The sequence below is a fragment of the Cydia splendana genome, chromosome 23, assembly GCF_910591565.1.
Source record: "Cydia splendana chromosome 23, ilCydSple1.2, whole genome shotgun sequence".
In the NCBI taxonomy this organism is placed as follows: domain Eukaryota; kingdom Metazoa; phylum Arthropoda; class Insecta; order Lepidoptera; family Tortricidae; genus Cydia; species Cydia splendana.
In genome coordinates this window covers 8,632,251-8,647,131 of record NC_085982.1, presented here as the reverse complement: position 1 = coordinate 8,647,131, position 14,881 = coordinate 8,632,251, and the positions used below count along the sequence as shown (strand labels likewise).

The 14,881-nt window shown below is 36.9% G+C and overlaps 1 protein-coding gene and 1 non-coding gene across 4 annotated transcripts in view; one reads left to right on the top strand and one right to left on the bottom strand.

Annotated features, from left to right (window-relative positions):
* Positions 1–14,881, top strand: part of LOC134801822 (heterogeneous nuclear ribonucleoprotein L) — a 722,115-nt gene that overhangs the window by 564,276 nt on the left and 142,958 nt on the right. The gene's annotated exons all lie outside the window — the stretch shown is intronic.
* Trnat-agu (transfer RNA threonine (anticodon AGU)) lies at positions 11,879–11,952 on the bottom strand. Its single transcript has one exon. It is a non-coding gene; the product is annotated as a tRNA-Thr (tRNA).

The window sequence follows — 14,881 nt, the reverse complement described above, 5'->3', positions numbered from 1 at the left end:
GAATTGTGTCAGAGGCATTTGTATGTTGCTCTCCAGCAACCCCACATTGTGTTTTGGCATTTTTTATTATATGAGGATTTTGTACATTGTATCTACCTAAGAAGTGAGGATGAACTTTACAGCTTTCTTTTGAGCTTTGATTTACAACTTTCTCTCATCCATAGACTTTAGATCTTTCCTATCTGCTATAAAACCGTAATCACCCCTTAAAATAGCACTGTTTAAACATTAACTCTAAGAAAAAGCTCGCTTGAAGTAGAAGATTAATTAGGTATTTACTGGACCAGTCGAGAGATAAATCTTGCAGTAGTTGCAGCGAGTTGCCAGGTGGGAAAAAATCAGGCAAGCGCGAGTCGGACTTTAGCGTTGGTTCCGTAGTTTTATTGAATTAACAGGCCAATTCGAACGTATACTGACAAAATCTTGCGTCTCGCTCACCCGCGGCTAGTATGAGCGAAATTCACGATAACTCATGACCTACACCTTTTATTTATTATGTCAATTACTTGTTAAAATTATTTTTGTTACTCAGATATAAAAAAAACCGTGTGAGTTGAATTCGCTCACCGAGGGTTCCGTACTTTTTAGTAATAGTTGTTATAGCGGCAACAGTAATACATCATGTGAAAATTTCAACTGTGTAGCTATAACACACAGTTGAAATTTTCAGACAGACGGACAGACAGACAGACAGACGGACAGTGGAGTCTTAGGAATAGGGTCTCGTTTTTACCCTTTGGGTACGGAACCCTAAAAAATCATTCCTTCACTCCAATCTCTACACTATCATTAGTAATGTCATAACTTTAAAGTAATATAATTTACTCATGATTAGTGTCCCGTATTTCGTGTATTATAATCCAGTTTAAAATTTCACCACAGTTACGGAACCCTAACCTCCGCTCGGCGCCGGGCCGTGTCCGAGCAGGATTATCCGGCGATCCGGCGAACGGATTAAGGCTTCAAAGGTTTAACATGTTCGTGATCCCTATTAAAAGGTGAGCAATTTGCCTGACCTCCGCTTTAGGGCGATTTTGTTTATTTATCGGACACTTTTGTGATACACCGATTATTTGGGTGGTGGTCTGGGTACCGCTAGAGAGACGAAGTGCAGAATAACCTTAGCGAACTCGGTGCCGAAGACTGGACAGAAACGGCTTTGGACAGAGTATAGCATGGCGGGCTTTGGCGTCGGAGGACAAGATCCACTTAAGTCAACGGCTTACCTACTAGTTAATTTCTAGGTAGGGCCTAGCTTGTGTTAAAATAGAGCACCGAAAACAACACCTCAGATGAAACATATATTTCAAGCACCCTTTTTAAAGGTTGGCCCAATATACGTTAAAAATTATATTTTTGATGTTGTTGATTATTTTGACAAAAAAAAATTAATTTATTTATATAAAACTGTCATATCGTACAGATGACACGACGACAATACAATTTGCAACAGCAAAATAACGCTCACGGCCACAAAGGCCGCAGAAGCACAACTTCGGTATCATCGGAAAACAGTCAATGGCAAATACAAATACAAAATGGCGGGCACATATGCTCGACTCGCACAAGTTTGAGGAAACGAGGGAAAGTTGTTGGCGCTGTGAGTCAATGAAGAGTTATTTTAGCATTGGAAAAACGCGTTTGAAGTGGGATCTTTAGTTGTATCGGGGCATTTAGCAGTAGTCACAAGCACATTGTCGCTTTTTGTATTTTAATTAAATGTAATAATAGTAAAAAAGGCAGCAATGGACGGCCCCTTGCACGAATGCGCTAAACGCGCAGCCGTCAGGGAGGGGTGGAGGCGAGCCGTCAAAAGTGTCACAAAGGGAGACTTCCAATGATGACCACGACCGCTCTGTCAAGAGTGTCCCGATCAAGAAGAAGAATCACATTACATTCAGTACATTGTGCATCGTGGGGGGTTAGTGCAATATTGTACGACAGTCTATTATACAACGACTCGAGTAACAATATTCTTACACCCGGAGTTACACACGATGTTTTTCATCACACTTGCGAAGAAAAAACTAAATTTTAAGCGAAATTATTCTTAAATACGGTAACATTTCAAACATTCGTCCGCCATATTGAAATTTTTTGGCAGTGTAGGCATCGATGGCACAGACCCATCGACATTCAGCAACAATTGAAAATTGTGTAAAAACATTTTAAACGGCTATTAAATTAATTAGCAGAGGGGAGTCCCACCTATCCAACAACGCTATCATGATACTGTTAGTGCCGCCCCGCCCCCGCCAGCGGCTATGTAAAGAGCCCTGGCCCTGGCTAAGTTCATTGCCCTCTTGTTTATCATTAGCGATATCGCTTTGCTGTCAGATCTATCGAAGTCCCGATTAATTCCCTTTGTAGTTCCGTTTGTGTTCCGACAGTTCCAAGTTGGGTTATTATTGGACATCAAACGGATGATACTAATTAGTGACTATGGCAACGGAGATTGGAGTAAACGTCGGCGAGGTTCATATTGATTTTAGGATTAGTTTAAATATTAAGCTCAATATGGAGAAGATCGCCTATTCGCTAGGTGCTCGATTGATGCTGTCCTCATTTTGTCGGCTTGTCTACATTAAATTTTATGGAGTAAAATCAGTTCCAGCGGCTGCCGCTAGCATTAATGTTGGACATTCCATAAGATTACGTGTATATGTGACAATCAGCACCACTTCTCCCTCCACCGACTACGCACCTTGCCAATAGGGTATTTGACTGTTTAAAATTAATTATTTTACACCATGCATGAAATAAAGCACCAGAAGATTAATAGAGAAACATAGACAGAAGCTATTTTTTGGCGTAATTTATATTTTAAAACCCGTATAAAACTATAAAGAGAAGGTAATTTGATCGTGACGTCACAAGCTAGTGTTTCATATATATTCCATAGTAGCAAAATCGTTTTGACAGTTCGAAAAAAGAAACTGATTTGACTAGTAGTCTAATACCCTATACAGGAAGACTGTCTGTCTACAAGCTCTTTCGTCGCTTTGAACTCTTTTTTTTACATATATCTGTAGTAAAAACTCCTCTGTCATTTGCCTTCGTTTGATTCCTACTGCGACAACGACATTGTGTATTTTAACTTTTTAATGTTATTATAAAAACTAATTTCAGAAGGGCAAGAGTAAATTTGCTCTCGAACCTTGGAACTGCTGGCTGGTGGTGTAAAGATTAACCGGTTAGCTCTCAAGATTGCTTTTTAACTTCGAAGCGATCTGTCACTCACACACCACGCCACTACTAAGAGACAGTGTCGAAAAAATCGACAACGATGCAATCGGGCTATCCACTTTTTTTTTTCTTAGCCCGTTAAAGTGTCCCACTGCTGGGCAAAGGCCTCTCTCCTTGATTTCCACAACTCCCGTTGTTGTGCTTTTTCCGGTCAGTTACTGACGAAGGCATCTAAGTCGTCCCGCCATCTCCGTCTGGGCCTGCCACGTCCGCGCTTCTTATAACGCACCTATCCGGATGCATGCGACAAACGTGACCCGCCATTTACCCGCCGCGTTCTCTAATTACGATATTGTGGTCCCTGATTAAGAATGATTGTAGTAGATATCATCGTCCAATTGTGCAAGTTTTTTCGAACTTGGTATTTTTTATCGAAAAAACTTGCAACGTTTTTCACATTACTATTAACTCAACTTACCGGGTTTAACTTACAGACTGTTATCAGCTGTCTTGCGAGAAACTTACTAATAATTTTAAACGACTGTCACCGTCTAGTGGTTTCTTAGCGTCGGCTCTCGTATACTAAAAAGCGATCTGTGATGCTAAGTTATTTTAAGTTGGCGTCTGGTATATTAAATTTCGCTATGATGTATCAGCTGCCTTGCAACTTACTAACAATTTTAATCGACAGAAAGCGTCTAGCGGTTTCGTAGCGTCGGCTCTCGGACTATAAGTAGCGATCTATCGTTCTAAGTTATTTTAAGTTGCCGTCTGCTATATTAAGTTTTTGATGTATCGGTTCTTGGGTAAGTTAGTAATAAATTAACCGATACATTAACGGAGTCGATGAAGAAATTTCCATTTTAAGATGTAGTTAGTTTGAAGCGCTAACTAAGCGATAACTTTTACCGAACTACTATTTCAGAAGCCCTAGTGTAAATTTAATTCGATAGCGTGACGAGCGTTCGCGTTTGTATTATTTATTTATTTATTTATTGATCAAATAAGATTATGATTATGATTTTGTCTATTTTTATATGGGATTTTGAACAGCGCGCCAAGCGGGACGTATTGGAAACTCAGAATCCCATACAAAATGACACTTAACGCAAACGCGTACGTCACGTCGCTCTATCGAATGAATTTTACACTAGGGTTAGCTAGCCATACAAAAAATACAATATTTTACATACCTAGTAGTTAAAGTTGAATAATCAGAATCAGAATCAGAATAAAGTATTTTATTCGTGATAAACTTAAAACTCAAATTACACACAAGAGTAGGTATAACTAAAAACTACAAATATTCATAAAATTGGTAAGCGTTAAAGTTTACCACGAAGTGGTCTTGCCTCAGCATAATACACATAAACACAACAATATTATAACATGTTAAAGTTGTGATAATAATACTAAAATTACTATTCAAACTTTAACAAAACCTCCAGAACAATTACCATTCATAAGAACATCAAGTACATGCAAGAACAAAAGTGCTACAATTGGATTCTAGAGCGGTTAGTTTTTATTGCGACCCCCGGGCAAGTTGGAGACGTAGAGATAACACTTCTGAATACGATTGTATCTTTACGAAGTTTCAGACTTTTTCATTGTTGCATAGTTTTCTGCAATTAAATCGAGATTTGCTAGTTTTGTTCTGCTTTTAATTTAAATAGTACTTACCAAAGAGAATATAGTGTATAGAGACGGATTGTCAAAGTAAATTATGTAGCCACTGTAAATTTACTGCCATCATTCGACAGAAGATAAAACTGTTAGAACGCCATTTGACTTTAATTCTTATTCTTTCACTGATATGTGTTAAATATTAATATTAACGCCATCTACTGGAGAGTAGGCTGAAGGTTACGGCGCCATCGCTCGAAAAGAGATTCATACTATCTTTGTCTTACACTAGTACTAGCACCCAAAAGAAAAGGATGAGTATAGTTTTTTTGTTCTTATTTACTGACAAATTTGGTTTGACCAACTATATGTGCTTTCTCATGGCATAACATCCATATCCTAAACCTACGTATACTTTACATGTCATGTCCTTGATGCACCTGACCAACCGTTGTGTAAATAAATAACGAAACAACGACGGTATTTCGGTAACTACAGTAATAACATTTTAATTATAAACAGTACCTTAACTTTGTTAAAACGCTCCTGTTTTGTTTAAGGCCTCATTTAGACGGCGCGAGAACTCGCATGCGAGCTTCGTTACATTGCGTTATTTGATTGATCGGCTGAATTTATGTAACTCAATGGTCCGCAATGTAACTAAAATCGCATGTGAGTTCGCGTGCCGTATAAATGAGCCCCTAAGTTAGAGAAGCGTCAACTGGTAGAGTTAGATTAAAATCTTAGGATATGTAAGGACTGTATCGTTTATTATGGGTACAGATAAAACCTGGTCTAACTGTTGACGTGTGTATTATTTTGTATTACTATGTTCTTAAGGTATAATCTGGGGGTATTTTTAAGCCATATCTGATATAAGAAGATTTAATATTTATTTCATTTTAGGGACTTTATGATGATTTTAATACCGTCTATATAGTAAATATAATTTGGACAAGCCCATCGAGCTTAATTTGAGACTATTTCACTGATTCCTTGGTACGATTTAAAGAAACAAAAGGTTAATATGCTGCCAAAATATGCCATCAAAGTGTCCTTTTCATGATTGCTCAATTGAACATCCACAGAATAAATATGATGATTTTTTATCTTTACATGAAAACGACTTTTTATGCAACATTTTAGATTCCCGTCAATTTCTGACGTAATATCTCGTCTTGTTCGCTAACCGCAAATTTTCTTGTAGTATTTGTCCAAAATCGTTGTTGTTACTCGTGAGGATTAGGTAAATATTGTCCAAACCATATGCTTTACGTGATCTCCCAGGACGAAATGTTACTTATTATTAAAGCACTAATTAAACTATATGTGTAATTTTTTAATAAAAATACAATACCAGAAAAAACGGCTAACAGTTGTACCCATAATAAACGATACAGTCCTTAAAATCTAAGAAAACTGTTAATCAGCTAACTTGTTTGACAGCTTAGTCTAATTCATGATTTTTTATAGAGTCGCGTTGTTTACCAGAAGTAGCTTCGTACACGAAATATGCGATATAGAAATAAAAATGTAACGATTGTGTTGTACTGACCATAAATTCTAGACAATGTTCTCTGCTTATCAATATCTAGGTAATGCTGAATATCGTAATTATAGTGTCAGCTTTTTATTTATTTAGAATAATGAGTTAAATCCTTCCAAAAACAAACTGTGGTAACAATATTATTTTCAACATAATATTATTTAATTTATGGAACTTGGATCCATCTGTTTAGAAATCGAATTAATTGTGGTCTGATCTTCAGAAATGATACATTCTCTGTGTTGCTTTGCATTTGTACCGTGGCGGCTGGCGTTTTGTGTAGTTTCAAAATACTGCTAACAATATTTTAGCCATGTACAGCTTGGGACCCTCGAATTAGGGTCCGACCGTACGACGGATTACACTGAATAATTAACTAACGTTTATTTTACCCTTGTAACTTAAAGTAACCTGTCATTATAGAAACTACATAAATGTTACAATCTTTTGTGACATGGGAAAAAAGGGCGAACGTTTTTGTAACTTATTTCAATGGGGTAAGGTGTGTTATTGGATAGTTATTGCGAAGTAATATTACTTCATTTGTAACGGGTATTTATTTATTTCATTTATGTATAGGTTGAGAGGGATTAGGGAGCGAGCGGCATTGGAATAAAAAAATGTTACGAGTATTGATACGTTATTTAATCATAAAACAATCTCACTCGCCCCAGTATTAACTTCGAGCGAGATATCCGTTCGAATGATGTCAAGAGGAGGCGAATAAAAAAAAAGCGCTGGAATGTTATAATTGGATTTCAGAAAAAAATCAGTAGTGGTATTGGTAACGTCAACAATGTTTTTGCCTAAATGAAATAAAGAAAAACAAAATAAAATATTTCATTTGTAACGTTTCGTATTTCTAAAAAATGCCCTGCTTGTGTCGGAACGGAAGTACCTACGCATCTGCGCGTTTCTATCGCCAGATGCCAGTTTTAATAAAAATGTAGGTAATTTAATTGTTTTGCTTTTTAAATATTTTTGTTCAAAATATATGGAGATTGAACTGACGAGTTCTTATTTCAGAGGGGTTACTTGCATCACCGGGCAAAATATATCATTATAACATTTATTAGAAAATACACATGTGTACACATTTAATAGAAATTAGCTTCAAGTATCTGTAGACATTCTCAAAGTTAACACGTCCACTGCCAAGAACACATTGGTTTGTTTATTTTGTATTGGGAATGGGGCGCTTAGCATTAGCACTGATAGTGTTAAAATAATAACTACCTACATACATCATAAATATATTCATGCCTATTTCCCGGAGGGGTAGGCAAGACCACGGATTTCCACTTGGTACGATCCTGACATACCTCTTTCGCTTCCTTCACTTTCATAACATTCCTCACACACGCTCGCCAGTATTGGGTGCTCTTGACCTGACCTTTCTACAGGATTTTCCCTATCTGATCAGAGAAAATCCGCCGAGATCTACCCCTTCCAACTCCCACTTCTACTTCTCTCTTATACACTCTCTTTGTTAACAACTACCTATTGTTTTAATACCCTCTTATTTTTGTATGCACGATGTATCAGTTTTAATAAAAGTCAATCGCGAGCACAGCAAGTAAATAATAAATCTTAAATTGACATTCACATAAAAATATCCTCCTTCCCCGTCCTCATGAAATCTCAAATAACTGTCTTCGCCAATAATTCAGTATTCATTCGGCAGATAAATTCAATTGGAATCCATTTTGTACCGTCGGCTGAGGCGGTCCCGCGGGTCCGCGGTGCCGGCGCGGGATTGCATTACTTTTAATATGCTGGAGGATAGACGTGCTTATGCTGACTATACAATGCCGTTTACTTTAAAAAAAGAGTGGGGTCGGTTGGGGACAAGTTTATTTCGCTCTGTATATTATGAAGATTATCGGCTAGATTAACTAGATACGATATAGTAAAGATATATTAACTTTACTATTTCATATCTAGTGAATCTCTAATTCATTGCCCGAATCGCGCCGTATGTGTTTTACCTTGCAACATTTGCCAAAAAATATAGAATGTGCATGTAGAATATATTGGGGTAGAACGAATTTATCTATGGAACGTATGTAATAAGGTGTAGCGGAGCAATTTCGACTGCGGGGTAATTTCAACTAATCAAAATATCTTCCATATTTTACATTATTAACTAGAGTCACACACAACACATCTTTTGCGCTATCTGGAGATATATGGTACTCTACTTAATAATGTAAAACATGGAAGATATTTCGATTAGTTGAAATTATCCCGCAGTCGAAATTGTCCCGCTGCACCTTATATGTGTTTATATTATTTTTGGATAAACGTCCTTCTGTTGACTATACACTGCCATTTACTTTTGCAAAAACTTACAGTGAAAGTTTGCAATTCAATTAATTGTGGGGTTTTCAATAAAAGCCTTTTACATATTTAACATCTGGTCAGAGCAAAAAAACTACCTACTAAAAGTGTTGTTTCCTTTTCATAATTTTAAATTTTAACGCAAGCAACAATAAAAACTTAAAACCGCAAACAAAAAAACAAATCCAATTCAAACGCACATTACAAATGGCTTTCAACCACAAATCATACATAAATCTCAGCAAAAAATACCAAAACTAACAAATTGCTACCAACCGCAGCCACGTGTCACGCCCGTGTCAAAACATACCACAATTTCACAATCAAATAGTCATAAATAACCTTTAAACTTCCTGGAATTTCAACTGTATCACTACGAGATAGAGTCTAAAATTGTATTCATGGGAATGGGTATTTCAAAGTAATACTTCTTTTGCCGTAGATTTTAGGAATACAAAAGATGGAAGCCGAAACGGGTACGATGCATTCGAAATTGGATTCTAAAGTGTTAATATTAGGATTGGATTTATAATGCATTTAGTTTACAGTTGTAAATATTTATTTACATTCTATTTTAAATCACTATTATGATCGTAGGCACATGTATTCTAAATAAACAACACATTTGTATAATCGAACTTGATGTTATTCGAATTTGTACCTTAAATAAATGTATGTAACGTACCTTTAAAAATTACATTTACGAAAACAATTTTAAGAAAAGTTTACTCGTTTTTTGTTTACTCGTAATTACATTAAATGTTTTTTTTCCGCCTTTTCCTAATCAGTTAATTTCAGGAAATGCTAATGTGTGTTTGTTTCTTTACAGGTAAATAAATATCTTCATTTTGAAAATCCCTTCAATTTCCAAGTTGGACATTGTAAGTAACTAAAGATATCTTAAAACTATGCAAAACACCTGAAATTCATGAATTTTATTTGATCTTATTTATAAATATTCTAAGCAAGTCTTTAAATAAAAATATTTGCAATTTCAAGAATAAAATTGTAATGTATGTTTTCTTTGACGTCTAAACTAATTTACAGTTTAGATTAAACGTCAAATAAATGTTGTCTGTGCTTTGTAAATTACATAATTTTACAAATGTAATTACTAAAAAGTTTTATGATTACATCAACAATCTACTTTAATTCTGTCTAAAGGTTAATTTGTCTGCCCTTGCCCAAGTCTAAATGTTATTATTTAACTAGTGTCCGACCGAAGGTTCGGTTTCGGTTTCGGTTTCGGCCAGTTTCGGCCAAAAAATCATGTTTCGGCTGTAGTTTCGGTTTCGGCCAAAAAACGGCCGAACCTTTCGGCCGGGCCGAAACTTACGAAATGGCACTTCGGAAAAAGACCAAAAGTTGGGGAATAAGTAGGACAACAATAGTAATAACCTACATTTACTGATTCATGTATAGGTATATTATAAAACACAATTCCACCAATAAGGGCGCCACTGGACGGTCGACGCAGTCTTATGAGGCTGTCAATACCTATAACGCGCACACTGTCTATTGCACACATTGTATCGGAGTGAATGAGATAGCACTATCGCACGTAGCCGTTGGCCGAGTATCAGCTCGGCCCGAGTCGAACGATGTATTTTTCGCTCTTATTCAGTCACTTTCCTATCTACCTCTAATGGCAAATTTTAAGCGAGGCTAAAGGCTACGCTCAAGTAGTGCTGCAAAGATGATTTTCTGACTATTGATTAAAACGAAGATAAAACCCTTAAAAGTGTCCCCAGTACAGTTTTTCATACGAATGCTCGACCTTAGCCTCACTTTTTACCTCAATTTACCATTTGGTTTGTGTTCCACATGTCCTCTACTTCAACTTAGCCGTTCGCCTCGCTGCGCCATGCTCGGCCTGCGCGTCTCGCTTTTTAATACAATGGACATTGGTTGGAGTCTGTGCTCAACTACTTATCTTGAAGCCTGAAGCACGGCTTTTACTTCGCATGAAAGTTCGCCTCACTGGGGCACTTCGGACTTTTAGGCCCAGGTGAAGATCGGTACCCGGCCTTGCGATTATCATCATTCACTTGCCCTTATCCCATTTATTTGGGGTCGGCGCAGCATGTCTTTTTCTTCCATACATCTCTCTCGCCCGTCATCTCATCATTCACTTACGTTCGTTTCATATCATCTCTCACACTGACAGTCCATCCACCTTTTTCTCGGTTTTCCACTCCCGTTACTTCCCTTGCGATATTGTTAACAAAAAATTTCGCGCTCGCTGCGCTCGCGTTTTCGGTTGGTTTTTTGGTTGACCCTGTATCTGATCTACATGTGAGCTTGACTGGTGAATGAATAGAGTTAGACCAAGAAAATTCTGCAATGATTTTGATAGCATACGCAGTGCTACTAGTGCAAATGTTATTTATACGTCATAATTTCATAGAAATTTTGACGTTTAAAATAACACTCGCACTGCGTGTGTTATCAAAATCGTTGCAGAATTATCTTGGTCTAACTCTAGTAATTTTCTTAAAAAACTGCTTAAGTAACATCAATTTCAAGGACATTGGGTGTTGACAGCCCCATAATATTTGTGTAAAAGCGGTTTTATGACATTTTTTTAACGATTTTATCAAGTCTACAAAAGGTTCGGTTTCGGTTTCGGTTTCGGCCGAAACTAGAGCCAAAGCCGAACATTCGGTTTCGGTTTCGGTTTCGGCAAAAAAACATGTTTCGGTCGGACACTATATTTAACACTGAGGTTCATCCACATAGTACGTCACAGCCGCAAGGGCCGGGGGGGGGGGGGGGGGGGGGGGGAGTGCTACGGGTCACGCTCGTAGCGCGTAGCCACGGTTTCGCCGTATGTAGCGCGTAGGCGCTACGAACAGTGTACCCGACAGACGGGTTCTAAGCCCTGAATGTGTTATGTTAACCTATCACCTGACCACATTCAGACCTATCTTTTGCCTAAGAAAAAGTGTGACTGGGTTTAAGAAAGTAATAAAGGACGACCTGAGGACGAGGTCCTCACAGTAATTTTAACATTTTAACAGGTGTTCAGTTACTGTTGTAGGTTTTCTAGACTTACTCTATGGCAAAAACTTGTCAAGCAAGTCTGTTTATAAGACGATAAGCTAGTTTAAATAAGCTTAAAAAATATAGTCATCGCTTCGCCTAAAAACCTACAAAAAATACAAAAAGTTTACCATCATCAGGCCCCGACGAGATTCGAACTCGTGATCTCCTGTTTACTAGACAGGCGCTTTAACCAACTAAGCCACGGCGCCGTTGTCTCGCCTGACGAAATTATCAGGCCCTATTGTTGTACGGGCGACCTCAAATATATGTTAACATAATAATGTAGCCGTCTGGCCTAGTAGGCAGTGACCCTGCTTATGAAGCCAATGGTCCCGGGTTCAAATCCTGGTAAGGGCATGTATTCCTGTCATGAACACAGATATTTGTTCCTAAAGCATGGGTGTTTTCAATGTATAGTATTTATAAATGTTAAATACCGATCACACAAGCCTTCTTGAGCTTACTGTGGTGACTAATGTCCTGTAATAATGATTTTTTACATTTTTCGCCTTATTACAAAGGAGTATAGTGGAAAAGTGTACCTAAACATACATTACATACATATCTTTGACCCCGATTGTACAATGAAGATACGTGGGCGTCTTGACAACTGTTATCTGGTTTAATTGTACTGATATGATAATAAGCAGGTGTGTATGATATGACCATAGAAGTTTTTGTGGCATAAACGAGTGTTTGAGAAAATAAAACATCGATAAATGTGTTATCGATAAGTCATAGATTAATATTTAAAATATGTAACTTCTACTTGCTGTAGATAAAAGTTACCGACAAATTTCAATAATGCAAATCAATTAAATTAAACAAATAAATAATAGAAACGTTGTATCACTTTTCCCTACTATATTTATTTATTTAAAGTAATCATTTCATAATCGTGATACTTACAATAGTCAATTGTTTACCAATGTTTCAAATGGATGAATGGAAACGAAATGATATACACAATAACAAAGAGAATTTGAAATAGAGAGTTACTGTCATGGTAAATAATGTAGCTACAGTACATTTACTCCCATCTTTCGACAGAAGATTAAACCTGTTAGAACGCCATTTGACTGTGATCATTATTCTTTCACGTACATTTACTCCCATCTTTCGACAGAAGATTAAACCTGTTAGAACGCCATTTGACTGTGATCATTATTCTTTCACGTACATTTACTCCCATCTTTCGACAGAAGACTAAACCTGTTAGAACGCCATTTGACTGTGATCATTATTCTTTCACTGATATGTGTTAACTTGTTAAATATTAATATTAACGCCATCAACTCGAGAGTCGGAGGTATGGTGCAATCTTTTCGAGCGATGGAGTCATAACCTTTGGCGTACAGTCGAGTAGATCGCGTTAATTTCAATATTTAACAAATTAACATATATCAGTGGATCTAAGTCAAATGGCGTTCTAACAGTTTTAATCTTCTGTCGAAAGATGGCAGTAAATTTACAGTGGCTAATACATATGTAATTTACTTTGATAATCCGCCTCTAGACACTCTATTCTCTTTGATAATAATAAATATATTGATTTCCGATAATCCTAGGATTATGTTCCACATAACTAAATGGATTACATGATAATCCCGTTTGAACGTTGAGCTCTCTTGTAAACATTATACTCTGTATATTTTGTACCCATTCCTGACACAAAGGAGGTTAATCTGTGTATACTTTCTTAATATTATATAATTAACATAACGAGCTAAGCAACAACAGGCGCTTCCAGACAACCTTCAGGTAGTAGAATTTACCGTATGGAAGAAGTAAATGGGTAATTTAGATGACCGGGCAGTCCGGGCACGTAAAAAATTGTCATCATAAGTACAGTCACGCTCCGTGATTGTTACGCCATGTAGAGTTCTAGCTAAACTGGACATTCAGTAGTGTAAATATTGAACAACCAATTAAGCTAGGACTATAAATGGTGTAACAATCGCGGAGCGTGATGGTACGTACAAACGTAAAGTTGCAACCTAGACAAGAAAGACACTTTATTTATTTTTCATCACACTCGCTCAGTAAATGTGGAATTGCAAGCAGGTTTAGCGGGAGTTGTAGAAAAAGCGTTTTCCCTAGGGAGTTATGAAGTTTCTAGTGCCATAATTAACAGTTTTTTGTCTTCATACTTAATTTTTGTAACTTCATACTTAATGTGTGTAACTCGGGGCGTAATAATATTGCAAACTCGAGTCTATAAATCGCTCCGGCAAGCCGTCGCGATTTAACTTACTCTCGTTTGCAATATTTAACTTACGCCCCGTGGTGCACACTGTAATATTAATTTCACCTTACCTCTTCGGCGGGAATTTACTTTTTTAAACCCGGCTTAAGACCAATAAAGCCCCAGTGATAATGAATCTCATTTGTTTTTGCATTAAATAACAAATGTGCAGTTGCGGCTGACAACACTTTATTTCGAAAAAGTTTCTAATATACTCAAATTAGTGTAGAGTTACACCCTTTTCTAAATAACACTGCACCCGGCGCAGACGGTATAAATCACTCGCTATTTTTATTTATTTTCCTTTGCTCTTGGTGACGAGTATTTTGTACTTGGTATTTTTTGAAATGAAATGAAATTAAAAGAATTTATTTGACTGACACAACAATCTTAAGATTAACAGATATTAAATACCTATAAGACATGGTTTTGTAACTTGTCGTCTCAAAGAGGATACCACTCAGAATGTGTCGGAGCACATAGTGCAACGACGCTGATTTACAGTGGTTTTTACCTGTTTGGAATAGGATATACCTGTTTCAGGGTTTGTCAGGATTGTTTTAATAAGACATCATACAATTTAGACTTTTGTTGTATTTTACAGATGTAGTGCATAATTGTTTTCCATCGTATTTTCCCGGAAACGTTCGTATTTGTCATGCTAGTTCAGTCAACGTCAGTACTTTTTGTACCGAGACTGACTGAAATAGCAAGACAGGTTCGTAAGTTTCCGTGAAAATACGATGGAAAATAATTATATGCACTATATCTGTATTTGCCTTATTCACTCAATAAATAGATATGTAGTTAGGTTTCTCAAATTAGGTACAGTCAACAACAGAGCTATGAATACAGGCAAAGTGCCAAAAATATGTATACACGACCTTAATGTA